Consider the following 26,145-nt stretch of genomic DNA (forward strand, 5'->3'; position numbering starts at 1 on the left):
GAGCAGCATGCTGCCCAGTAAAGCATTGAAAAAGAAAACAGAAAAAAGCATCATGAAAACCAACATGTCCTTTGGGAGGCTGACAGATGGCTATGTCATCTTCTGTGCGTGTTTATCTTTTATCCTTTGCCTTATATTTTTCTCCTGTGGTTAGGAGCCATGTTTAACTTTCCCCTCAAAATGTCACATATAACCTCTTTATTGAGTTTTAGAAAATGATTGGCCTTAAATAATTAAAGTTATATAAATCAACATAAAAATAATGCAGTTTCATTTGTGGTATGATTTAAGTGCCTCTAAACACAATAAAAATCAACGTTAGGATCACCGCTACTGTTTATACCTAGGCATTGTGCATACATGTGATATTTAGAAGTTCTTCTCTGTTCCATTCAGAATGTCCTGACTGTTGTAAATTCCCCATGATATTGTCACACTGAAATTATCGTTTGCACTGTAATATTTAAAGAATGGAAAATGGCACCCAGTCTGTGAGATTGTATCACTTATGTGAGAAGTGTGCTTCTCCTGATGGCATGAATGTGAGATCGAAATATATTTACTGTGATGTTGGAGGTTTTCCCACATAGGTGATGTGTGTGTTCATGTGTGTGCGAAAGAGAAAGAGATTAAAATATATATACGTATGCTTATGAGAAAAAAAATATGTATGTATGTACATGCATGTTTATGAGAATACTATATTACCTGGATTATAAGGTGTGCCCTTCTCTCTATTGTAACATTTATAACCATTATACGTTTTCTAGAGTGGTTTCTTTTTTCCCAAATATCTGTCGCTGAATCAATGGTGTATTTTTCATGGTCATTAGCCTCCTAGACACGGAAGTACTGTGTACACAGAGAACTGAGACTTTTGGTGGAAAGGGTAACATCCTAGTGAGCATTTCATCAGATACCAGATGCTGGTATATACTAATAAGTTGAGAACTTCAAGTTGTCAGGTTGTGCTTTCTGGAGGCTGCTTCAAACTTGTTTTTCAGATATCTTAACACCCCCCCCCCAAAAAAAAAAAACACATTGGAGAAATTTTTTTTGTGTGTTTATTTATTTTTGAGACAGAGACAGAGTGCGAGCCAGGGAGGAGCAGAGAGAGAGGGAGACACAGAATCCGAAGCAGGCTCCAGGCTCTGAACTGTCAGCACAGAGCCCAATGCGGGGTTCGAACCCATGAACTGTGAGATCTTGACCTAAACCGAAGTCAGACGCTTAACCGACTGAGCTACCCAGCTGCCCCTGGAGAAATACTTACTTTAATTTAAAAAAAAGTTTAATTGGTTTGGCCAAAATTTCAAAGAACTTGTGCTAAATGAACAAAAATGTAGCCATTTTTATGGCATTCTAAAATACATAGATTGGATGCCTCTAAGAAACATTTATAGGTAGAAACAGGAAATACATTTAAAAACTTGGGGGCTTTGGAGAATAAACTTTCCATCTTTCCTTCAGCCTGTTTTATTGTAGCAAGCAGTCGCTTACACATAGTTGATATCCAGGTATTTAGTCAATGATTGCAAATATTTATTAAGCAAACTGCAGTTACCCATTAAAAAAAATAGAATAATTTCCATCTTTCAGTGAACAAAAATCAATCTGCAATGCTAATAATTTGCTTGGTGCAGATATGATCTGAGATACTTCTTATAATATCTCCTGTTCGTATCAGTGACTGTTACATTAAAGTGCAGATATAGCTGAAATTCTGGAATGGATGCATGCTGAGTGATGCTTTTGGGTGACCTAAGACTTAACCCCTTATCTCAAGATTCATTGCTTTCCATCCAGTTAAAGAGGACAGATTACTGAGCTGCTGAAATCAGGAACAACGATGTTTTTTTCCTTTTTTCTTTCTTTCTTTCTTTTTTTTTTTTTTAAATACAAGCTTCCTAGGTTGATTCAGTAAAGTGATAAATAGGACAACAGAAAATAAAAGTTGATTGCAATGAAGTGTGGGCAATTTGAAAACACTAACTCTAAGTGGGAAATATAACTCTTGTAGAATGTAGGTGATGGCTTTTCTTGTTTCAACTTTAGCACTAACTGCCTAAAATATCTACCAAAATTAGCATTTCAGAAATAGGACCATATGCTAAAATGACATAACTTTAGACCTCTGTGCTTTTATATGTAAATGTAAGGACATTTTAAGCTATAATGCTCAATAGAAGGGAAAAAAGATGGGCTGTTAAATCTCCAACAGTGATCCAACTGACTTTTATAAGACTATTATAGGAAAACTCTGCCTAGATCCAGCTGTCTTTGCTAGTCTGTTGCTTGCAAAGCTGTGCATTCTCCAATTCAGTTCAATTCAATTCAACTCATTTAGTCCCTCCTATATTTTCAAAACTTTCTAATAAGAATATAACTATTGGGGCACCTGGGTGGCTCAGTCGGTTGAGCATCGGACTTGGGCTCAGGTCATGATCTCTCGATTCGTGAGTTCGAGCCCGCGTCGGGCTCTCTGCTGTCAGTGCACAGCCTGGAACCTGCTTCTCATTCTGTCTCCCTCTCTCTCTGCCCCTTCCCCACTTGTGCTTTGTCTCTCTTCCTCTCTCAAAACTAAATAAACATTAAAAAATTAAAAAAAAAAAGAATATAACTATTAACTTTGATTCCTCCCCCCTTCCACACAATCTTTGGGTTTTGTGGTTTTGTTTTATTCCTGAAATATTAGCAAAGCAACGAGGAAATGCATCTGTTCTCTACTTTGAAGAGAATTTAATTTCTAGTAGATATTTCATAGTTACATCTTTTACTAGAATTTGTCTTTTTGCCAGTTTTATAACCTATATTATGAAAATACTATGTTTAACCTGGCTTGATGGTCTATAGCATATCTTGCAGAAACAGCATGTGTCTTTCCCTTTCCTTTTATTCCTAGACAGATTTTCCTTGCTGTATGGTTATTCACGTTGCCATGAATTTCCATACAATTTAAATATTTTTTAAATGCAGTTCTATGCAAATCAATAGCAAAACAAACAAACAACAACAACAACAACAAATCTGATAAAAAAAAATAGGCAGAGGAAGTGAATCGTCAGTTCCCAAAGAATATATACAAATGTCCGATAGGTACATGGAAATGTGCTCAACATCAATAATTATCAAGGAAATACAAATCAAAATCCTGGCACTGTGGGACTTCTCCCCTGGAAATGATAAGAGGTGTTATTTGCTCAACAGTTGTCATTAGGGAACTCTGACTGCAGAAAGAGGGGACCCAGGCTCAAGGCTAGGACTCAAATGGAGAATTTAAACCTTTGTTTCTAGAGTACTGTCAGAGACACAGTAGGTAAATAAATGAATGGGAGGATTCAGAAGAAGAAAGTACGCTGGCTAGCAACTTATGAAGATAAAAACCAGTGTTGGATCTGGGTAATAATGGTAACAAAGATCAAGCCAGAACCCAGGCACTATGAATAGAACAAGGATATGAGGTCCTGTTTGATGCTTGGCTACTCTAAATTCTTCATAATTAGAAAATAAATGGGCCTAAACCACTTTATCTGAGGCTGTGGCTGCCTGGCAAGCAATGTCACAAGCCACAAAGTCTCCACTAGGGCCAGTGCCCACCTGCCTGTAGGAGACTGTTGGGATTGGCTTGTTCATGCTGTTCATCCTCCAGGGCTCCACCCTCTCTCTCCTCCATATACACCCTTTCTGTCTCCAGAGTCTTCCTGTCCCTCTGGGGCAGCTGCCAGCTCCCCATTTCCCTCAAACTTCTTAAAAAGGCTTCTCCCTCCACTTGCCCTCATTTCTCCCCGAGACCTCTGCTGCCAGCCCCTCCTCCTGCACTTGTCTCCATTGCTGTCTTTCCTCTTATAACAAATCCTCTAAACCTGTCTTTTCACTGTTTAAATCCTTTGCTATCTTCTAATATCTTGTAACGATGCTGACCTTTGTCAACAGCGTCAACTGAGGATAAATAAAAATTCCTACTACACATATGGATTTATGTAGTAGAGTTTATCTGTAGCTTAAATGAACATGCTCCCTACCTCCAGGTATAGAGATCTCCACCTCACACTCTTGGGCCATGTACTCATTCATCCAAGAAATATTTTTCAAGGGCTCTCAGTGTCTCTCACAAGACACTGAGGCAAACACTGAGGATGGAGTAGTAAAAAAAAAAAAGAAAGAAAAAAAAAGAAAAACAGACTAGATCTTTACCCCCTCAAGGAGTTAAGACTCCAGCTCAGTGTTTCTCAAACTTCAGTGTACATCAGAATCACTCTGGGGGCTGGTTAAATCCCAGAATGCCAGGCCCAACCCCTAGAGTTTCAGATTCAGTAGGTTTGGAGTGGGGCTGGAGAGTGAGCATGCCTAACAAATTCCCAGGGGATGCTGATGCTTTTGGCCTGTGGCACACTTTGAGAACTCCTGTTCTAGCAAGGCACACAGGTAAAACACAATGACACAATACATTATTTACTTACAGTAGATGCTGAGGAGAAGCACAGGGTAAGACAGGCTAGGTTAGCAAGGGCTTTCTTGAAAAGTCATCGAGCTGAGCCTGGGGAATGAGCTAGAATAGGACAGATGAAAAAATAGAGGAAGGAAGGGTCTTTGTGAAGGTTTGATGCAATTGGGGAATTGAATGAAGGCCTACTTGGGGAACAGAATAAGATTGAGAGACACATATCCTTGGATAAAGTTAGACTCTTTTCTCTTCCTTTACCAATCTACTTAACAGGTGATGCTTACCCTTGGTCAACTAACAGAGTGTTTTGTTCACCCTGAATGCACACTGGAATCACCTGGAGAGCTTATAAAAGTACTAATTCCCAGAAATTCTTATTTGATTGGTCAGAGATGGAATCTGAATTATGGTCATTTTAAAACTCTCCCCGAGTTGTTCTGTGTAGCCAGGGTTGAGAATCTAAGAATACTGCATCCTTTATCCAAAGGACTTGTTTCTTAGTATTTTCTCTTTTCCCAGTTGGTTGATATTTCCTCATAGTAATTCTTCAGTGCCACCCACCTCCACCTTTTTTAATATATCCTCTGAAGTTAATTGTAAGATGAGGGGAAGAAAAGACAAAATTCACTAGTAGTATTTTCTTTTTTTTTTTATTTACTGAAGTAATATCTACACCCCACATGAGGCTCAAACTCATGACTCTGAGATCAAGAGTCACACGCTTTTCTGACTGAGCCAGCCAGGTGCCCCAGTAGTGTTTTCTTTTAAGCAAGTATCAGAGTCAAGCAACAGTATCAACAATAGCCAAACTATGGAAAGAGCCCAAGTGTCCATCAATTGATGAATGGATAAAGAAGATGTGGTGTATATATAATCAATGGAATATTACTCAGCCATCAAAAAGAACAAAATCTTGCCATTTGCAATGATGTGGATGGAGCTAGAGTGTATTATGCTAAGCAAAATAAGTCAGGCAGAGAAAGAAAAATGCCATTTAATTTCACTCATATGTGGAATTTAAGAAACAAGACAGATGAACATATGGGAGGAAGGAAAAGAGAAAGGGAAACAAACCACAAGAGACCCTTAACAATGGATGGAGGTGGGTGGGATATATTAAGGAGGGCACTTGTTATGATGAACACTAGGTGCTGTGTGTAAGTGATGAATCACTGAAGTCTACTCCTAAAACCAATATTGCACTGTATGTCATCTAACTAGAATTTAAATAAAAATTTAAAAAGAAAAATAAAGCAACCATCAAAGTAAAAATTGAAACAGAGGAGAAAGGCAAAGGCTTATTATAGTCAGCAGGGGAGTACCCCCAGGAAATCATTCTTATTTTATGTTAGGGCCATTACCTTTCAGACCATAGAATTTCTATTTGAGGTTGAATTTTTCACAATGTAGTCTTACTTAAAGTAAGGTTTGTTGTTCAGATGTGTGGAATCATAGGCATCTAAAGAGAAAGACTATGTCTTATATAACCAGATATTTCCCACGAAGCCTGGTATTTAATGACTGGATGAAGAGCTAATGTAGAACTGGTCACGATTTTGCATTTTCATCCCCTTTTACCTGTAAGTTCATGGTCTTTTCCATCATTCCTTTAAGGCAGACCAACAATATTATTCCATTCTCCCCTCACATTGCCATTTGAATCAATACGTAAAATTAATACTTACAAAGGGAAAGGAGAGAAGGAAGGAAGCCTGAGAGGGAGGGAGCAGTGGAGAATGGAGGAGCGAAAAAGCATCAAGAACAAGCTTGGCCTAAGGGTTCCTGCCCATATGGGAGAAAAAGAGAACCAAGGGGAGACAGCTGTGGGTTGAGTGTTGATGCACTCCACCCACCTCATTTCCTTCTATTTTCACAAATACCCTGTATGATGGGTACTATTTTTCCTATTTTACCCATGAGGAACAAAGACTCGGAGAGTTTACATAACTTTCTTAAGGTCATACATTTTACTTTATGCTCAACACCATAGGAAGCACTTTCATAGACTTATTTTATCACCCCTCACAATTGCTTGAATTTTGCACCTGTATTCCAAACAGTCTTAGACAGGCAAAATCACTTACCTAAACCTGCATACCTAATAAAAGGTGGAAGTGCAATCTGAGCTCAGGCAGGATCTACTCTATGCTCTGTCATATGACGAAGCTGAGATGGACTTGGGTCTATATGATATCACAGTGCAGAGGAAGAGGGAGACATTTGCAGCATGGAGAACGGAGCATCACTTAGGGAAGGGCTTAGAGAGGAACAGAGAAGATGAGACACCAGAAGACATTGGTTGGCACTTATGAATGTCATTGCCCTGGAGCAACCTATGTGGAGCTCCATGCCTGGCTCAGAGAAGTGGGGAAAAGGGGCAAAAAGTCATGACTTCTATTCTTAAAGATTTGAGAATATAAATAGACACTGTGTGCATGAGAACACAAATGGAAAAGTGACGCCTTATAAAGAGAAGCGATTAAAAATGCCCACGTGCTAAGAACACTGCTGAAACTAGACTACAGACTAGACAGGGAGTGTTAGCCTGGGAATTGAGGATGAGCTGGAAAGGAAGGTGGGTTGGTGGGAAAGAAGGGATGGGCAGGAAAGATGCTTTGAAGATGACTGTGTAAGGAGCAGAGGATGTTGACTTTGCTAGGATGGGATGTAGTTGAGAACTGACTCAAGATATGGCAAAAGATGAGGGCAGTGGGGTTGCAGAGGTGAAAGACTGAGAGACACCACCCGAGTCCTGAGAACCATTGAGAGCAGATGAAATGCCCTGCCCAAAAGGCAGAGAGAGGATCAGGATTCCACCTGGGCTGAGTAACTGCATTCTCCAACCAGAGTTGGGGATGACCTTACAGAGTATGGAGTCTGATGTTACTCAAAGTGTAGTCATTGGACCAGCCGCACATACATAGTCTCTGAACTTGTTAAAAATTCAGTCTCTCATCTTGAAATCATTGTTGCACTATATGCTAACTAACTTGGATGTAAATTTTTAAAAATTAATTAATTAAAAAAATTCAATCTCTCAGAGCCCACCTCACCCCTGAATTAGGATTTGCATTTTAACAAGATACCCAGGTATTTGCGTACACATTGATATTTATCAAGCCCTGAAGAGGAGTGCATAAGAGATAAGAGTTGCCTCTTGTCAAATGTGGGAAAGACCTAAAACCAGAATGGAACCAAAATTTTGTCAAAGAGGGAAGAGGCTTTTTGCTGCTTGTTGTGCTTCCCTAACATTAGTCAGTCCTGCTAGAATATGGAACTTCATGAAAGAGGAAAGGTGAGTTCAAACGTGGAACAGTAGAATACACGGGTTAGCAGCCCACAGGTTTAACATGAGTGACTTAAGGATGCTCAGCTGATCCTGGCTGCTGTCATCCTATTATCAAGCACAAAATCTCTACAAAGACCAGAGAATAGAGGCCCATGGGAAGAGCTGTCTAAGGAATGAGAGGGGAACATGGTGCAATGCAGATAGCCCAGAGAACTAGAATGGGCTCCCAGCCTCTAGAGTTGGTTGTTAAGTATTTCAAAATGGTGGTAGCTTGAAATTGGCTGTGGTGGGAGTATTTCTACCACAGAAGTCAATAAAAACTACAAATCCAGACTTTGTATTTTTCAGAGAGTCAGTTTATCAGCACGCCACTGTGGGAGAGTAGACAAGTCAAAGGAGAAAGCCCTGGAGTTGGTATGTGTAAAGTATGGAAGGAGAAATTCAGGAAGGGAAAAGGCAAGGGACATCCTAAACATTGATGATAGAAAATGTTGCTAGAGATACCTTATTCTAAACTCATGGTAGGGGCTGGGATTCATCCAATGCCTTCATTTTTTTTTTTTTTAATTTTTTTTAACTTTTTTTTTTTTTTAATTTATTTTTGAGACAGAGAGAGACAGAGCATGAACAGGGGACGGGCAGAGAGAGAGGGAGACACAGAATCTGAAACAGGCTCCAGGCTCTGAGCTGTCAGCACAGAGCCCAACGCGGGGCTTGAACTCACGGACCGTGAGATCATGACCAGAGCCGAAGTCGGACGCTTAACTGACCAAGCCACCCAGGCGCCCCCCAATGCCTTCATTTTTAAAATTTCTTTCCACAGGCCTGTCTCAAGAGTGGGAGTTCACTGAAGGTTCAAAGAGGATGGAGAAGATGTGAAATAATGTGGAGAATAAAATTCTGAACTGACCAAAGAAACGTATAAGTGTGACTGGGCAGCCATTGCCCCATGGGGTAAAATGTCCCTGTAAGTTTTTATCTGCTGGGATATAAGCCCAGAGAAAGTAGACAGTGGGTTCTTCTAGGGTGGAGGCTTTTTCTCAATCACGTGGATATTGTATTTAATAATAATAGTGATACTTCTGGTGGCTTAGATTTACCTTTATGTTTCTGATATTATCATTATCATTTTGGTTGAAAAATAAGTTTCTTTTCTTTTTTTAATGTTTTTTTTTTTAGAGAGAGAGAGAGAGAGAGAGCGTGCACATGAGCATGCACGTGAGAGAGAGAGAGGAACAGAGGATCTGAAGCAGGCTCTGCACTGACAGCAGAAAGCCCAATGTGGGGCTCAAACTCCCAAACCATGAGATCATGACCTGAGCCAAAGTCACATGCTTAACTGACTGAGCCACCCAGGCACCCCTGAAAAACAAGTTTCTGATAAAGAAGTGTACCATTGGAAGGTATCTCTCTCTTTTTATTTAAACTGTTAAATGTATTTAATAAGCTTCATCCCTAAACGTCTCTGATTCAGCCAGGCCACTCTCATTAGTTTCCACTGAAAGCATCTTGCACTTCCCCAACTTTGTGGCTTTGCTTTTTCTGTACCTCTTATCTGCGACGCCATTCTCTTTCCTGTCCTCCTGTTGCACTCTACCCAGACCTTCAGACCAAATACTACCTCTTCCAGGAAGTCTTCCCTGACCGCTCCACCTGTAGTAAACTCTTTCTCCATTCAACACAGATAGTCTGGACAAAATCCTTGGGAATTGTGTCTTATACCTTTTTCAAATGAATATTAGGAGCTGTGGTCTATCCATTGCAGAATTCCAGCTATGGAGACTTAGGACAGTCACTTACATAAAAGCACTTGATAAAAATAATACATATTTTTCCCTTTATAAATGTTCTCTCTACTGTCAAATTCCTCAGTAGCCCTCTAAGTATGCTTCCAATGTGTCAGTTAGCATTCTTCTCTCTTTGTTCTAAAACGGACCTTAAGAAATAGCAATGGCACCAGTGCCCCTCCCTTTCATCATGGCACCAGTTCAAGCCAGCAGAAGGGATCAGCTGATTTGGGTTCCAATCTAAATCTTTGCTTTAGATGATCAAATTGCATAAAACCTAATTTAAGTAACAAAGAATAATGTGCATTTATAATACAATAAGCTTACCCTTAAAAAAAAATAAGCTTACCCTTACAGGGCTAAAGGGAAAAATAAATATCTTGATAATCCCAAATGAGTCTCTAATTAGCTCAAGAGGACTGGGGAGAAGAGAACAAAACAAATATTCACGGAGACCTGCCCTGCCCACCCCCCCCTCCCCGCCCCCGCCTGCCACTTCAGGACACTCTAGGACCTTGGGCAGCACAGTTGAGTAGCAGAGTAAGCAGACATTTTTCTCATGTATGGGGCTTTTTCTTTAAAGAGAGGATTTTTTTTTTTTTTTTTAACCGCCTGGGGCCTCACGAAATGCTCACACTCTATTCTTTCACACATGGACGTGACCAGATCTCTGGAAGAGCTTCTAATTATAAACATGGTGTTTATTTTCCTGGCCCTGTGTCATTTGACTTTCTTTTCATTTGTATGAAATAGGAGACATCAGTTTTGAAGACTTGCTGACACTTTAATGAAAAGAAGTTTGGTTGTGAGTGGGTTGCTCTTTATCTCTGTTTCCATGTATTTTCTAAATCAAGTATCTCAAATTCACTTTGGAGGTGACTGGCATCCTACTTTCCACTAGAAAACATCCATAAGTCAGCACAGGATGGGAATCTGACCCTTACTATGAAGGCAGGGCAGAGGGACAAGTCCAGCATAGGTCTCTGGGATACCGGTGATTTTCCCCTCCTTTGTTTGGTCAAGGTTAAATTGTTTTCCATTGTATTGACACAATGTTTACGTAAGCACCCTAAGCCCAAGGCAGAAGCTATGTATCCCTTGCTGTCCTTTCCTCAGTTTATAGGTACCTTAATTTTTTTTTTAACCCAACAACCGAATTTGTCACAGGATAAGAATTCTTTCTCAGTTCATGGCTCAGAAAATATGTAATCCTTTGTTTTTCAAGGGCAAATTCTTAACTTTTTTTTTTCTTTGCATGCAAGCATTCTTAATAATCAAAATACAGAATAAACATTCCTTTTTTTTTTCAACGTTTTTTTTTTTTTTAATTTATTTTTGAGACCGAGAGAGACAGAGCATGAACGGGGGAGGGGCAGAGAGAGAGGGAGACACAGAATCGGAAACAGGCTCCAGGCTCTGAGCCATCAGCCCAGAGCCTGACGCGGGGCTCGAACTCACGGACCGCGAGATCGTGACCTGGCTGAAGTCGGATGCTTAACCGACTGCGCCACCCAGGCGCCCCTAAACATTCCTTTTTAAGATGGATAAGAATGAAGTTCTTCAGGACATTTCATTTTTCTTAGCTTTACTCAGTCAAAATTGGCACTCATTAGTAGGCTGTGGGGGAGATACGCACTATGGTTCCTGCCCTTTGGAAACCAAAATTTCATAAGGAGAGAAAGGATGACCACAACAAGGATATTAAAGGCACTTGACCGAAGCTCATGTGTTTGTCATCTCTAGAATACATAGAACAAGCCACCTGTATCTGCCTGGAAGATGGGAGTTGGGGAGAGCAGGAACTGGCTAGGGATGAAGGTACAGGAAGGACTTTATTCTTGCTTTGGAAGTCAAGTTGGCGTGGTGTTGTGCTGGAAAGATTTTTTAACAGGGAATGCCAACAGAGATCAGAAGAAAAGGAGAAACATGATTTGGCAGGAAAGATTAGAGATGATATTCTGGGCAGAGGGCTAAGTGTGTGACGGGGGTGAGAGAGACAGACAGGGAGAGACAGAGAGACAGAGAAAGGGAGAGAGAGTCTTGAAGATTAAATTGGTAGGCCTATCTGGCCAAAGAGGTAAAATCCTGAAGTCGAGAGATGGAGAACAGCAAGGCAAATGCTACGTTAGTATAACACTTCCTTGACTTTATTTGGTATTGTCAGTCTTAAATTTTAGTCATTCCACTGTTCTGTGATGGCTGTTCATCGTAATTTTAATTTGTACTTCCCTGTTGCTATTGAGATTGACCACTTTAAAATGTTGATTGGCCACTGGGATACCTCTTTTGTGTAGTGCCTATCTAAGTCTTTTGCCCATTTTTATATTGGCTTGTCTATCTTTTTTCATTGATTTATAGGAATTCTTTATATAGCCTGAATCTAAGCCCTTTGTAGGGTGTATGTATTGCAGGTATTTTCTCCCCAGGGTTCTTTCCCCTGATAGATTCTTTGCTGAAACAAAGTTGTTGTTATTTCTTTATGGTTAGCGTTTTCTGTTTAAGAAATCTTTGCCTAGGAGTGCCTGAGTGGCTCAGTTAGTTGAGCATCAGACTCTTGGTCTCAGCTAAGGTCTTGATCTCACAGTTGTGAGTTTGAGCCCCGAATCCGGCTCTACACTGATGGCACAGAGCCTGCTGGAGATTCTGTGTCTCCTTCTCTCTGCCCCTTACTTGCTTGTGCTCGCTCTCTCTCTCTCTCTCTCTCTCTCTCAAATAAAATAAAAAAGAAACATATATACATGTATATATGAGAGAAAGGAATCCTTGCCTATCCAAAAGTAATCAATATATTATCCTGTTATATTCTAAGAACTTAATCCTGTAAACTCACCCACTTAGACCTACAATTTGCCTAGAAGTGAATTTTGTATATGGTGTGAGATGGAGTCAAGATTCATTGTTTTCTCCATATGGCTATGCTACTGACTCAACACCATTTATTAAAAAGATCCTCACTTTCTCAATATTGTTCAAGTTGGCATTTGTCAAAATCAAGTATATATTTATTTATGGGTCACTTTCTGAACTATTTGTCTACACTTGCACAAATACAACATGCTATATTCATGGCTTTGTCGTAACTCTTGCTATCCAGTAGGGCAGGTCTTTCAGCTTTGTTGCTCTTTAAGGTTATCTTAGCCATTCTTAGCCCTTTGCACGTCTATATAATTTTAGAATTAGTGTTCCCATACACACAGACACACACACTACTAGTAACTGGATGCATTGCCTTGAATCTAAAAATCAATTTAGGTTGAATTGACAGTGTTATAGCATTGGATCTTCTGACTCATAAATGTGACATATGTCTCCATTTATTTAGGTCTTCTTTAACTTATTGCACTAATATTTTGTAATGTTATCAGTAGCATTTTTATATATCTTTAGTTGGATCTAATCCTAGCTATAGATGTTTTCTGATGCTATTTTAAGTGGTCTATTTCAAATATTATCTTTCCATTTGTTTATTGTTGGCATGTAGAGATAAAGTTAACTTTTGTATTTTGTCCCTTAATGCACTTTGCTATTCACTTACTAAATTAAATAGTTCTACCATAAATCCTTTTGTATTTTTTATAGTTATTATTAATGACAGCTTTGTTTCTTCTTTTCCAATTCTTATGCCTTTTATACATATTTCTTGCCTTACTTCACTGTTTAGGAGCACTGGTATAATGTAAAATAGAAGTGATGATAGCAGACATCTGTGTCTTATTCACAATCTCAGGGAACAAGCGATAAAATATAATGTTGTTGTACATTTATTGTAGGTACTCTTTATTAGATTAAGGATTTTCTTTCTATTTCTAGTTTGCTAAGAGTTTTTACTATGAATAGATGTTAACTTTCATCAAATGTATTTTCTGCATATATCAGAGAGATCATACGATTATTTTGCTATATTCCATTAATGTGCTGAATTACATGAACTGAATTTAAAGTGTTAAACCAGCCAGGCATTCTTTTATTCTCTTTGCCTTAATCTGAATATATTTTACTGGCCTACCCTAAAATTCACTAATCCTTTAACTGTGTGAGTCTGTTCTTAAAGTCATCTATTGCGTTATTAATTTGTTGTATGTTTAATTTTAGAATTTCATGTGATTGTTTTTAATAGATTCCAGTTCTTTGATGAAATTTTCTATTTTGCCATTTATTTTCCTGAGTATATTACTCAGTGTTTTAAAACCTATCTATCACGTATGTCCTATAACTTCAGTATCTGGATCTCCTGATGGTCTCTTTCCATTGTCCTTTTTTGTTTTATGGGTTTTCAGTTATGTGGTCTTGCCAAGTACTGCTTTATATATTTTATATACCTGGCATTATGTATGAAAACTGTACAGATAACATCTGTAAGAGGTTACATTCCTCCAGTGGGTATTTACTTTTGGTTTTGACAGACAGGGCCAATCACTTTAAACTATCCTGGGACTGAGCTGACTCAATGCCTGTTTACTGTCCATCTGTCTTAACCCCTAAGGTGTAGCCTATTGTGGGTCTCAGCTGAAGGCCTGGACTGTTTACCAAGGGCACTCTTCCTTGGCAGACCCTATGCTCCAACTCTGTCTCTCTCCACCACCCCACCCGCCCCCAACTCCGCCCCCAGCCCCATGTGTGGCCAAGGTTGAGAACAACTGGCCTAGATTTTTGTTTGCTTGATAACCCCTATCTGTAAAACTATCAGTGTTCCCTTCCCTGCTTTCACATACTCCTGCCTTTTTTAGGTTCCCATCTCTTTTGCATTCCAAGAGCCACTGGGGATGGATACTCAGGGTAAAGTACGGACTGTGCTACTCTGGCCAATGCCAGCCCCGTCCACTCTGGCCATCATTTGCACAGCCTTTGTCACTTGCTCCTGACTGCCAACATCCAGGCTTCACAGATGTCTTTTGGTGCTGCATCTCAGGCTACGCATCAGTCACTGTTCAGTTGTGGATCTGGACCAGAGCAGGAAGGTAACTTCCCACCCTTTAAGTTCTGTTCTGTTACTGTGTGCTCCCAGCTGAGGCCCTCAGCTCCTGAGTGTTGGGAGACAGCTCTGTTTGTTTGCAAAATATGCCTTCTGGTTCCAAGTGTTCACTTGCTCCTGGAGTAGTTCACTTGGGATGTTGTAAACAGCTACCACGCTGTTAATTGGAAACATCACTCCTCTCCAATCTTCGGGTCCTGTTGCTGAGTCCATTCATTGTGCCAGGTTCCACCTTAAGTAGGTATCAGTTCTCCTTTGAGGTTCTTTCATCACCCTGTGGTTTGCCTACTGTCATCAGCACCTGATTCATCAGACATTCCCATGGACATTGGAACCTTTTCAGCCCTAATGGCGCCTAACTCCACATGCCAGACCTATATTGGGTCAGCCAGTACTTCTGCTATAAATATAGGAAATGTGATATATTTAGTGCAGCTAGTTAAATTTCATAATCTATGATCACCTGAATATAGGAACTAATTCATTCAGAATCAAACTGTTTGGAAAACTAAAACAACTGAATTTTTGTACCACTTAAACTTGGCTTTTAATACTTTAACATTTTGAGATAATTATAGACTGTACAAAATAATCCAGAGATCCCATATACCTTTATCCAGTGTTCCCCCAATGGCAACAACTTGTATAACTATAGTACAATATCACAACTAGCAAATTGATATTGATATAATCCAGCAACGCGTTCAGATATCACCAGTTTTAGTTTTCCATGCACTCACATATATGCCTGTGTGTCTATTTAGTGCTAGGCAATTTTATCGCATACACGGGTTCACACGGCCACCAAAATATAGGACAGTTCCACCTGTTCTGTAGGAACCTTCATGCCACCCTGCTGACACCACCCTGGTGGGAGATGAGGAACTCTGCCTGCTTCCAACTGGCAGGAAATGGAGAATCAGTCCCACCAATATGACTGGGCGGGAGAACTGGAGCCCCACCACCTGCTTCTGCAGGGATAGGGGGTGAGGAGGAATATCATCTCCCTATTCTGCCCCACTGAACCTAGGGAGAGGGGGATACAATTCTCTACAAATGTTTGGCCAAAGTAGGGCAAGATTGCCAAAAAGCCTTTCTATGGTTGAGGCCGCTCCTTCGTTGGTTCGTTGAGTAGGAGGAACAGATGTTTCTCGTGGCTTACTTTATCCATGCCTACTGACAGTTCCAGGATGGAAGCTACTATAGTACCCAGCCTGGGCTATATGGGAGGCAGTAAGGAAACCTAGATTCGTCACCATGTTATTTCTCAAGTCCCAGAGTCCCTAGGCAGTCCATCTTCTTCTTTCCTCCTTTGAGTCTTCCTATGTTTGTTTGATATATTATGTCCACAGTTGTAATAAGGAGCACCTGGAAGGAAAAGGGTGCTCCATCCTGGCTAGAACCAGAGGTCTTATCTATACTTGATTTTTAAGAGAAATAAATAGATAACAGGTATGTTGATACCAACAGTTAACTCATGGAAGCAACTTTTCAGGATGTTACCATTTTCGTCTGGCTCGGTATTCTGTATCTGTCAATATTCCATGTCTCATAGATGTGTGTGTATTACATACCTTGGCATGTGACAAGAATTTGTGTTCAAAATGAGAATATTCTGTGAATAGCTTCTGAAGCATCAAAGAAAATGAAAGTATCTTCTCTGCAGTTTTGTGTGAGTGTATTTAGACGAGTTTAATTCTGTAAACAATGGTTGTTTTCCACTGTGTCAGAAACCCAATACCCCAGCCAATCTGGCTAGAAGAGATTGTATTGCACGTAGACGTCTTGGAGCAGAATTAGATGACTGACCAAATATGAGGACGGTTTTAAAAACAGCACCACTGGTGAACAAGGTTCTAAACATCTCTCAGAGAGGCAGTGTCTTTCTTCAAGTAGGTGGAGGTTATTATGTGGAAACCTCCATTGGGTAAGCAAGACAAAAACATGCTGGATTTTAAGCAAGATGATGTTAAATTAGATTATTTTCCTCCTTTCTGAAATTTATAGAAATTAATACATGTTTCTGGAAAAATATTAAACAATACGTAAATGGAAAATGTGATAGGTTCCTTCTTCTCTTGCCTTTCAACACCCTCTCCTCTGATGGTAGTTTTGGTGTGTTTGGTTAGATTTTTTAGAAACAGGCTTCAGCAGTCAAAGTTTTCTTTCATTTTCTTTTTTTAAGGTCTTATTTATCTTTGAGAGAGAGAGAGCACATGCCTGCAAACGGGGGAGGGACAGAGAGAAGGGTACAGAGGATCCAAAGCAAGGTCTGTGCTAACAGCAGTGAGCCCGATGTGGGGCTCAAATTCATGAACTGCGAGATCATGACCTGAGCTGAAGTTGGATGCTCAATTGACTGAGCCCCGCAGGTGCCCCAGCAGTCAAAGGTGTCTGTGTACAAGCAAACTTAAAACTTCTCAGTCCTGGGAAATTTTTTACAATTGGTCATGGGAGGTGATTTGGGGTAAGTGGGAAAGAACTGTCTCTCAAATCTGTTCAAGCTTTCAGTTAAGATGGGGCTACCCTTTAAAACACATGCATATGCATGCACACACATGCACACATATGCACACGCACTCATATGCATGCACACATATACACATGTATGCACATTTCTCACTTGAAAAGGCTATTTCACGGGTCACCTGGGGGGCTCAGTCAGTCAAGCGTCTGACTTCCACTCATGCCATGATCTTGCAGTTCATGAGTTCAAGCCCCACATCTGCTCACTGCTGTCAGCCTGTCAGCACAGAATCCCTTTCAGATCCTCTGTTCCCCTCTCTCTGTCCCTCCCACACTTGTGCTCTCCCCAAAATAAATAAATACAAAAAAAGAGAGAGAGAGAATGCCATTTCAGTGGCATCTTCAGTAGTGTGCATATTTCTGAGTTCACATGGAACCTGGAAGGTTGTCTTCTCAGAAGTGTAGCATGTGGTGTGCAGTGGGCATTCAGTGGGTGCCTGTTGAACAAACTGTAATTATTCCAGGAGGAAACAAACATATCTTCATCTGTACTCTTCATTTTTTAAAAAATGATTAGGACAGAAAATAATTGCACAAATACAGCCCAATATACTAAAATTTGTCAGCTTTATACTAAATCTCCAGTTGTTGTTGTTTTTCAATCTTTGAATCCTGGCCTTGAGTAGTCCTGACCCCCTCTCAAACTCATTTGCTAAATTATGCCAGATTGGTGTGGGTTAGGGTAGGAGGAAACCACTGAATTAGTTCTTATAGGCTCTGTTCAAAATCCACAGACTATGAAGTCGTGCTTAAGTGCCATGAGAAGGACTCTCTCCCTCTCCCCAACCCCCCTGCCTTGATTCAGTACTTTTTTATGCTGCTTAGCACAGGTGTTTGTGGCGGATGGTCAGGTTTATATACTACCTAGAAGAGTGTTAAGTGTTTTCTTGGTGCGCAAAGAAAGGCATTTAATACATATTGATTAAATGGATAGATTAAAAAGCCACGTCTTGATTTCAAGGGAACCCCACTTAGCTACAAAATTGTATGTTTCCTCCTGTTCATATCTACATTTGCACAATAAGCATCACTATTTTCTATTTAGTTAAAAATAAGGCTTTTTCAGGGGTGCCTGGGTGGCTCAGTTGATGGAGCGTCCGACTCTGGATTTTAGCTCAGGTCATCATCTCCTCATTTGTGGGATCGAGCCCCGAGTTGGGCTCCGTACTGACAGTGTGGAGTCTGCTTGGGATTCTCTCCCTCCCTCCCTCTCTCTCTCTGTCCTTCCCCTGCTGTCTCTCTCTCAAAATAAATAAATAAACTTAAAAAAAAATAATAATGCTTTTTCCGGGCACCTGGGTGGCTCAATCGGTTAAGTATCTGACTTTGGCTCAGGTCATGATTTCATAGTTCGTGAGTTCAAGCCCCAAGTGGGATCTGCACTGATAGCTTGGAGCCTGCTTAGTTTGGATTCTCTTGTCTCCCTCTCTCTCTGTCTCCCTCTCCCCTCCCCCACTCGTGTTCTGGGAATCTATCTCTAAAATAAATAAATAAACAAACATTTTTTAAAAAATAATGCTTTTTCGGGGCACCTGGGTGGCTCAGTCGGTTGAGCGTCTAACTTCAGCTCAGGTCATGATCTCACAGTCTGTGAGTTTGAGCCCTGTGTCGGGCTCTGTGCGGACAGCTCAGAGCCTGGAGCCTGCTTCAGATTCTGTGTGTGTCTCTCTCTCTGACCCTCCCCTACTCATGCTCTGTCTCTCTCTCTGTCAAAAATATTAAAAATAAAATTTAAAAAAAATAATGCTTTTTCAAATCAAAGGTTTATTCGTCTGAAAAATTTTGCTCAGTGATTTATAAAATGAGAGAGTAAGAACATTCTTAAGCTTCTGCATAGGTGAAAGCAAGCTGGAATTTCCCAGGGAAATTATTTGAAATCTTTTGTTCAAAACCAGTTACTGAGAACAGGATGCTCTTTTGGTTGCTGCTGAGAATTGAAATACTGTTCAGAGAGACAGGGAGGGTAAGAGATACTTTACTGGAAATGACACAGGTTCTGACAATCAGGTACCATGTTTTTTCTACCTTGAACATTGAAAAAAAATTTTTTTAATGTGTTTATTTATTTTTGAGACAGAGAGAGACAAAGCATGAGCAGGGAAGGGGCAGAGAGAGAGGAAGACACAGAATCTGAAGCAGGCTCCAGGTTCTGAGCTGTCAGCACAGAGCCCGACGCGGGGCTCAAACTCATAGACTGCAAGATCATGACCTGAGCTGAAGTCGGACACTTAACTGACTGAGCCACCCAGGTGCCCCTCTACCATGCACATTTTTGAGGAAAAGGTATATTCATATGTATCACAGTCTCAGTGTGGCAACATTATAAAATGTTACCTAGAGCTTCTATACCCACTATTATCTGAAGAAACAAAGAACATCTGTTCATTCTTAGCCACTGCTCAACACCAACTTTGAAGTTTTTGAAAACCTGTTTGTGTGATTATGATTGAATTAGATGCTTTGGAAAGGTGTACTCTATGAAACGTAGGAAATAGAAGCAAGAAATTTTTTATTATTTTTTTATTTTGAGAGAGAGACAGTGCCAGTAGGCAAGGGGCAGAAGGAGAGGGAGAGGGAAAATCCCAAGCAGGCTCCATGCTGCCAGCACAGAGCCAATACGGGACTCAAATTCACAAAACTGTGAGATCATGACCTGAGCTGAAACCAAGAGTCAGATAGATGCTTAACCCACTGAGCCACGAAGGAGTCCCAAAGCAATAAATCTTTTACTCATGACTGATTCTCTCAGATTCACACAAATCTATTCCAGGTGAGAAAGTAGGCAAGCTTAACATTTAACCTCTCACATGTAGTCAGAATAAAGGTTAGTTTCTAGATCACAGAAAAATCTGACTACATAAAGTTATAGGATACAGAACGATACTTTAGGGTTTAATATTTAAGCCTGAGGTGTGGGCACTTCTAGAACATTGGAGCTGTTCTAATAAACAAGGGATCTGTTTTGACTTTCCTATTACCATTTTGGGGCCCACATCCCTCAGTTGGACAAAACGAGCCCATGTTTACCCTAGATTTTCTACTGCCCAGTGTAAAAGCAAAGCCTCAGCCCTTGCACCAGTATCTTTATGTCAGGTTTCATGGGAAGGGTAGAGGGGTTGTAAGTCACTCCCCCATCACCATCCCCCTGCCCCCTCTCCTCATCCCCACTCACCACCTTGAGCCAACAGCATAATGATGTGATCTTCGGCTGGACACCAGAAATGACCCATTACGCCAATCTGAAGGGTCAGCTTGGTGTAGGGTTTTAGGGCTCCCTTTCCGCACCCTCAGGAAAAAGGCTCTGGACTCTCTTCTCACTGGGCAGAGGACCCAGGAAGAAGATGGCTTTATACCCACTGGTGGGGAGATGGGCCCAGCATGAACCTTTTGTGGCAGTTATAAACACTGAGCTATAATGTTAAACAGCAGTTAGAATCTCTCCCCAGAAAACTGCCTATCTGAATAGAATTTAGAGGACACCCTTCCTGTTCTTCCATAAAGAATGTTCTCACCTGAGATCTATCCAGTTCTTGCAGGTATTTCTTTGGTGATGTAATACTTTACTCTGTTACATTCTTTCGATCATGCTCGAGATTTTTCTCATCATTTGTCAAAGCCACATCATGGTTTAATGGCTGATTCATTTCCATTCTCAGTTATTGAAGGTTGGGTCTTCTCTCTGAAATGCCAGAAACACCTAGCCCTAGATATTTATGTGAGGGCCAGCATCCACACTCAACTGCTTGAGAAGGCTTTTCAGTTGTTCTTATTTTGGAGAAACCATCTCTGTTCCCTTCCCCTAGTTAATACAGATCACTGGTTTTAGGCAAAGCCTTTATCTTTATTATTTTTCTAATTTATGAAATTAAATTAGAGGCTCTGGGGCTTGGGGGGAGATGAATTGGTTATCTGTAGCCCTAACCAAGAGGAACTGGGAAATACTGATCATATAATTACTGTAGACCTATTCCCTCAAACAACTACTTTCCAACTCCCCACATACAGACAAAGCCTCCAGCAACATATTTATATGGCCGAGTTTTATGTTAGTAATAGATCTCTGTTTTTAGACTGCAATTTTGAAAGAGTTCAACAGCTGAATTGGAAACTAACACCTGCCCTCTAAAATATATAAGTGAGATATAGATGGTACAATCTTAAGAGCAGACCCTGCTCCCAACTTGGCATTCTTTGGTTCCAGCTGTTGACTAGAGATAATTTAGATTATAATAGTAAAGCCAAGAAATACTTTAAATGTAAATTCCTTGCATTGCGTGTCTCTCTTTGAAGAACAAGTGGACATTCTTGCAAACTACCAGAATAGGAGGCTGTCTTTCCTCAGTCCCGCGCCTGTTAAGTAGATATGGAAGCCAAGGCCTCATGAATTTCATATCACATTTAGTTTTATTTTAGGGATGCTAAAATATAGGGCTAAAATAACTCAACCAGACATGTCTTTTTCTTTGTACTTTTCTGGCCAGTGTTTTCCGGTTCACCACAATAAGCACATATTATTTTGTGCTGGGGGAGATGTTATTCTATGTTTCCAGTTATACTTATCATGATATTAAGAGGAAAATCAAAGCAATACAACACTTGCACAGGGATGAAAGGAACCTACAGACGTATGCCAGTCATCTGGACTCCTGGCTGCCTATTCTCTCCACTGTCCCCAGAGTTCAGTCTTCTCTATTTATTCATCCATCCTTTGTTTTGCCCCACAAAAGTTTTACAGCAGCTTACAAAGAGAGACAAAGGTTAACAGTGGAAGACAAAGAAAAACGAGAAGTTGAAGTGGGCATGTAACATGGACCATAACGATTTGTAATCATGTTAACAAATGGGCCACATGGGTGGCTTTCTAAGATTTTTTTTTAGCCCCTCCCAAAAGAAATACCTGGTGAGTCACTAGATTCAGGATCTACAAGATCAAAACAAACCAGTTACTTGACAGAATGCTACTGTCTTTTGGGTTTTTTTTTTTTAAGTTTATTTATTTTTGGGAGAGAAAGAGAGTGAGCATGGGGGAAGGGCAGGGAGAGAGGGAGAGAGACAGAATCCAAGCAGGCTCTTCTCTGTCAGCTCAGAGCCCAATGTGGTGTTCGAACTTACAAATCTTGAGATTATGACCTGAGCCGCAACCGGGTCAGATACTTAACTAACTGAGCCAGCCAGACACCGCTAAAGTGCCATTGTTGTTGGTACTAGAGCCAGCAAGGAAATTTTTCTAAAAGGCTCATAGAGATGGCAGTGTCCTTTGGTGAATGCTGGTGACAACATTTTTGCAATCGAGGCCGTGGTACCTCAGTTTGTGACAGAGGCGGTCTACTTCTTACACATCCCCTCAGTATAAGCCGGTGACATCACATCAAAGGGCAGTTCTGCAGATTGTGCAGCCAGTCTCGCTTCGTCTAGAAAGCTTCTAGTGGACCATGCACCCACGTATAGTCTCCAGTTAGTGCATGGCCCCCAGCAAGTGCTCAGGAAATGTTAGTGAGTAGTATTCCTACTACTATTATTGTGTGTCGAATGAATGAATGCCCAACCTTTCATGGGGAAGAGATGGGCTCCATGGTGTGCAGGTGAATGAAAACTGGCTGTCATCTCTGAGCTCACAGATCTCACCTACGCAGTCTCTCTGGCACGTGTATGAGCATGAAACACGGTCAGGCTTAGGTTGGGCAATAGCACACCTGGGCTCTCCAGGAAAGCCAGGCTTGTTCCAGGTAACACTTGAGAAACTGAAACTCCATAAATAGACTTATTGCCGGTGTGGGGAGCAAGCCAAATCTGAGCTAAGAGAAACACCTTCCAAACAGAAACCTGTGAGCATCAGCATTTCATTCTTGGAGGGCAAAAGTCCTTTTAAGGAATTAAAAAAGCTTATTAGAGATCCTTTGTGATTTCCTGGACTTACATCAGGATAGAGGGAATGAAAATGTAGCTTTTAGATTGTTAGACCCATGTGGCTCCAAGATCCAGAAGAAATCCCCCCCTTCTACCTCCTGCTTCCTCTTATCCCTTCCTCCTTGCTTTGTCCTCCTTTTCAAAATCTCATTAAATGGTTCATCACCATTCGGACCTCTCATGTCAGAAGGCGGCCACTGCCAGAGTCTGCCAAGAGCAGAATCCGTGGAGAGTTGAAATACCCTCCCCCTGGGTTAATCTCTTTGGTGGTTGCGTGTGAAACATGGGAAAGCATGTGGTGGAGATTAGGCATGCCTCGGTATTGAATTCTGAGCGCCAGGATGTGTGGGGGCCCTGCAACCCTCACAGTCACGTCACTTTCTTCTTTTCATGAAAACTGAAACCCAGCCCCAGCCAGAGGGCAGTGGGAGTGAACAAATGTGTAGGGAAAGAAAATAGAAATGTTTCAGAAAGCTGGCTCCCCCCACCCACCCTTAGTGTGGTCTAGAAAGAGCCTCTCCCTCCCTCCTTGCCCGAGGAATGCAGGAGGGGCCACAGGGGAGGTGGGGAGGGCTCATGGGGAGGAATTAAGTGTGGCTAAGTCTGTTTCTGGCTTCTCTGTAAATACTGCGACACCTCCAATGGAGGAACAGCTGAGATAAGTGACTGCTAATCCCCCAGTGCCCGGAGGAGGAGGCCGGCGCTCCCTTCCAGATCCCAGCAGATGGTGGACCAAACAGGCTTCCCTCGAGGCAAGGGCAGCGGGAACTGTCCCACCTTCTGTTCCTTTAGCCTGCCCTGCACGTCTGCCTCATGGCCTATCCCTGCCCAGAAGGGCCTCAAGGGCCCTTGAGAGCCCTGGGGACATACCCCAGCTTTCCCTCCCGCCCTGGATGCTCAAGGTCAGCCAAGCTGGACTCTGGCCAGGGCTGGCAGCTTGGGCAGCATTGAGCATAGCTCTGTGAGGAGGGGCAGAAACATCCAGGCAGTGCGGCCAGGTTTCTCCCTCCATGAATCACCTGGGAAAGAGAGGCAGTGACTTATTTAAAAATGCAGACTCAATCTCCCAGGGTGGAACCTGGACTACTAGACAGTCCCGGGAATTTGGCTGCAAGTGGTTCTAACGTTCCACTCTGAGAAACAGCAGCCCAGGTAGAGTCTGGGAAGGCATTTCAGGTGGTGGTCAGAACAGGGTGCAGCCAGGTGTCTGGAGGTGAATCCTCACTCTTCCCTTTGCTCATCTCAGTGACCTCTGGCAAAACAGGTGCAATGGCTCCCTGCCTCAGAGGGTTTAGACCAGTCTTTCTCACACTGTAGGACACAGCTACTCCTGGCTTCTGAAGTCACTTTAACCCAAATTCGCATGGAAAAATGAAATTGGGAGATTGGTTCCACAACAATGTGAATATACTTAACACTGCTGAGCTGTACAAGTTTAAATGGTTAAGATGGGAAATGACAGGTTATGTATATTTTGCCACAATTAAAAAGGAAATGGAATATCGAGGCTGCACCACAGAGGAGAGGTTATTTGTACATAAGTAAATGTGACAGAAGCCAATCTTAATTTTCAAATTAAATGGATCCCTCAAAAATTGTATCAAATGAAAATCAGGGGGTGCCTGGGTGGCTTAGTCGTTAAGCAACTAACTTTGGCTCAGGTCATGATCTCACAGTTTGTGAGTTCAAGTCCCACATCAGGTGAGCATGAGTCCCGCTTCAGGCAAAAACACAAGCCCTGGGTCAGCCCCTGCTTCTCCCTCTCTCTCTCATCCCCTCCCTGCTTTCTGCCCCTCACTCACTTGCATGCTATCCTGTGAGTGTGCACTAAAACAGAAAAAAAAAAATCAGTCATTGAATCTTACTTTCCCATTGACTTATATTTTAAAATATATAAAATAGGGTCCAGAGTTGTAAAATGTGGAAATTGAGTAGTATTACAATTAATAAATATTGAACTATCAACATCTTTAAAGGAAACAAGTGTTCTTTCTTGCCATAATATAATGCATATGAAAATATGTTTTGTTTTATTTATTTAATGTTTATTCCTTCTTGAGAGAGAGCACAAGTAGGTCAGGGGCAGAGAGAGGGGGACGGAAGATCCAAAGCAGGCTCCTCGCTGATAGCACCAAGCCCGATGTGGGGCTCAAACTCAAGAACTGTGAGATCGTGACCTGGCGAGAAGTTGAATGCTCAACCCACGGAGCCACCTAGGTACCCCTGCGTTTTGTTTTGAATGGGAAAGAAATGAAACTGTTTTAAAAACATTTTTTAAGGGTTAGATTGTCTTAAGAAGGGCTCTACCCACCTACCCACTCCCACCAGAGCAGACTGATCTCAAGGCGGGCAGGCTGGAATTGGCCTCCTGAGCCCTGGAAGTATTGACAAAGGCTTCGGGTCAATGGCCTTGGTGCTCAGTGATAAACTGGACTTTCCAGGAATTCCCTTTGCACATATGGCAGTGAACGTGGAAATCTGCCATCCGCCACTCCAAGTCGAAACTTGCTTTCACACAAATGTCCACAGATTTCAGTCCTACTCTACTTTAAAGACAATGAAGTGATACTTCTTCAAGAAGGCTTTGGGGCGCCTGGGTGGCTCAGTTGGTTAAGCGTCCAACTTCAGCTCAGTTCATGGTCTCACAGTTCGTGAGTTCGAGCCCTGTGCCAGGCTCTGTGCTGACAAACAGCTCAGAGCCTGGAGCCAGCTTCAGATTCTGTATCTCCCCCTCCCCTGTTCATGCTCTGTCTCTTCTCTGTGTCTCAAAAATAAATAAATGTTAAAAAAAAAAATAAGTCTTTCTCTGACCCCTCTTTTGGATCCCTCTTTTCATGACTATCACAATGATTCCCTCCTTTTTCACCCCAGCATGCTCCATCAGTGTCTCTGACTTTTCTGTAATTGCCCTGGAGTATGAGCTGCTCTGTTTCACTTATCGCTGCATCCCTGTGACTAACACAGTTCCTGTCCCATAAATATTTGCTGAATCAATAAATGAATGAAATTGACCCAATTCTTCAAAAGAGCAAGCTACTGCTGCCTCCAAGAGTATCACTGTTCCTGAACTGTAACGATGACCATTTGCTTTGTATCTTCTATGTGGATTCTATCACTTGTCCCTAATTATTTTGATAATTAATAACCCCTGGCAGAAAAGAGTTATCGTTACCGTGTCCTTTTTCAGAGGGGAAAATTGAGGCTCAGGAAAGTGAAGTGA

General features: G+C 41.4%; 1 protein-coding gene across 3 annotated transcripts in view; it reads left to right on the forward strand.

Moving 5' to 3' along the window:
* The window catches only part of ACTC1 (actin alpha cardiac muscle 1), a 44,644-nt gene that overhangs the window by 11,535 nt on the left and 6,964 nt on the right, over window positions 1-26,145 (forward strand). For 2 of the 3 annotated variants that reach the window (XM_047862632.1, XM_047862633.1), the window contains exon 5: window positions 14,248-14,478. The gene's annotated coding sequence lies outside the window, so the exon portion shown is untranslated. Of the gene's footprint in view, window positions 1-8,977; window positions 9,137-14,247; window positions 14,479-26,145 lie in introns of those variants that run through there. The other variant, XM_047862631.1, reaches the window with a different exon arrangement.

This window comes from Prionailurus viverrinus, chromosome B3 (assembly GCF_022837055.1).
Source record: "Prionailurus viverrinus isolate Anna chromosome B3, UM_Priviv_1.0, whole genome shotgun sequence".
Taxonomy (NCBI): domain Eukaryota; kingdom Metazoa; phylum Chordata; class Mammalia; order Carnivora; family Felidae; genus Prionailurus; species Prionailurus viverrinus.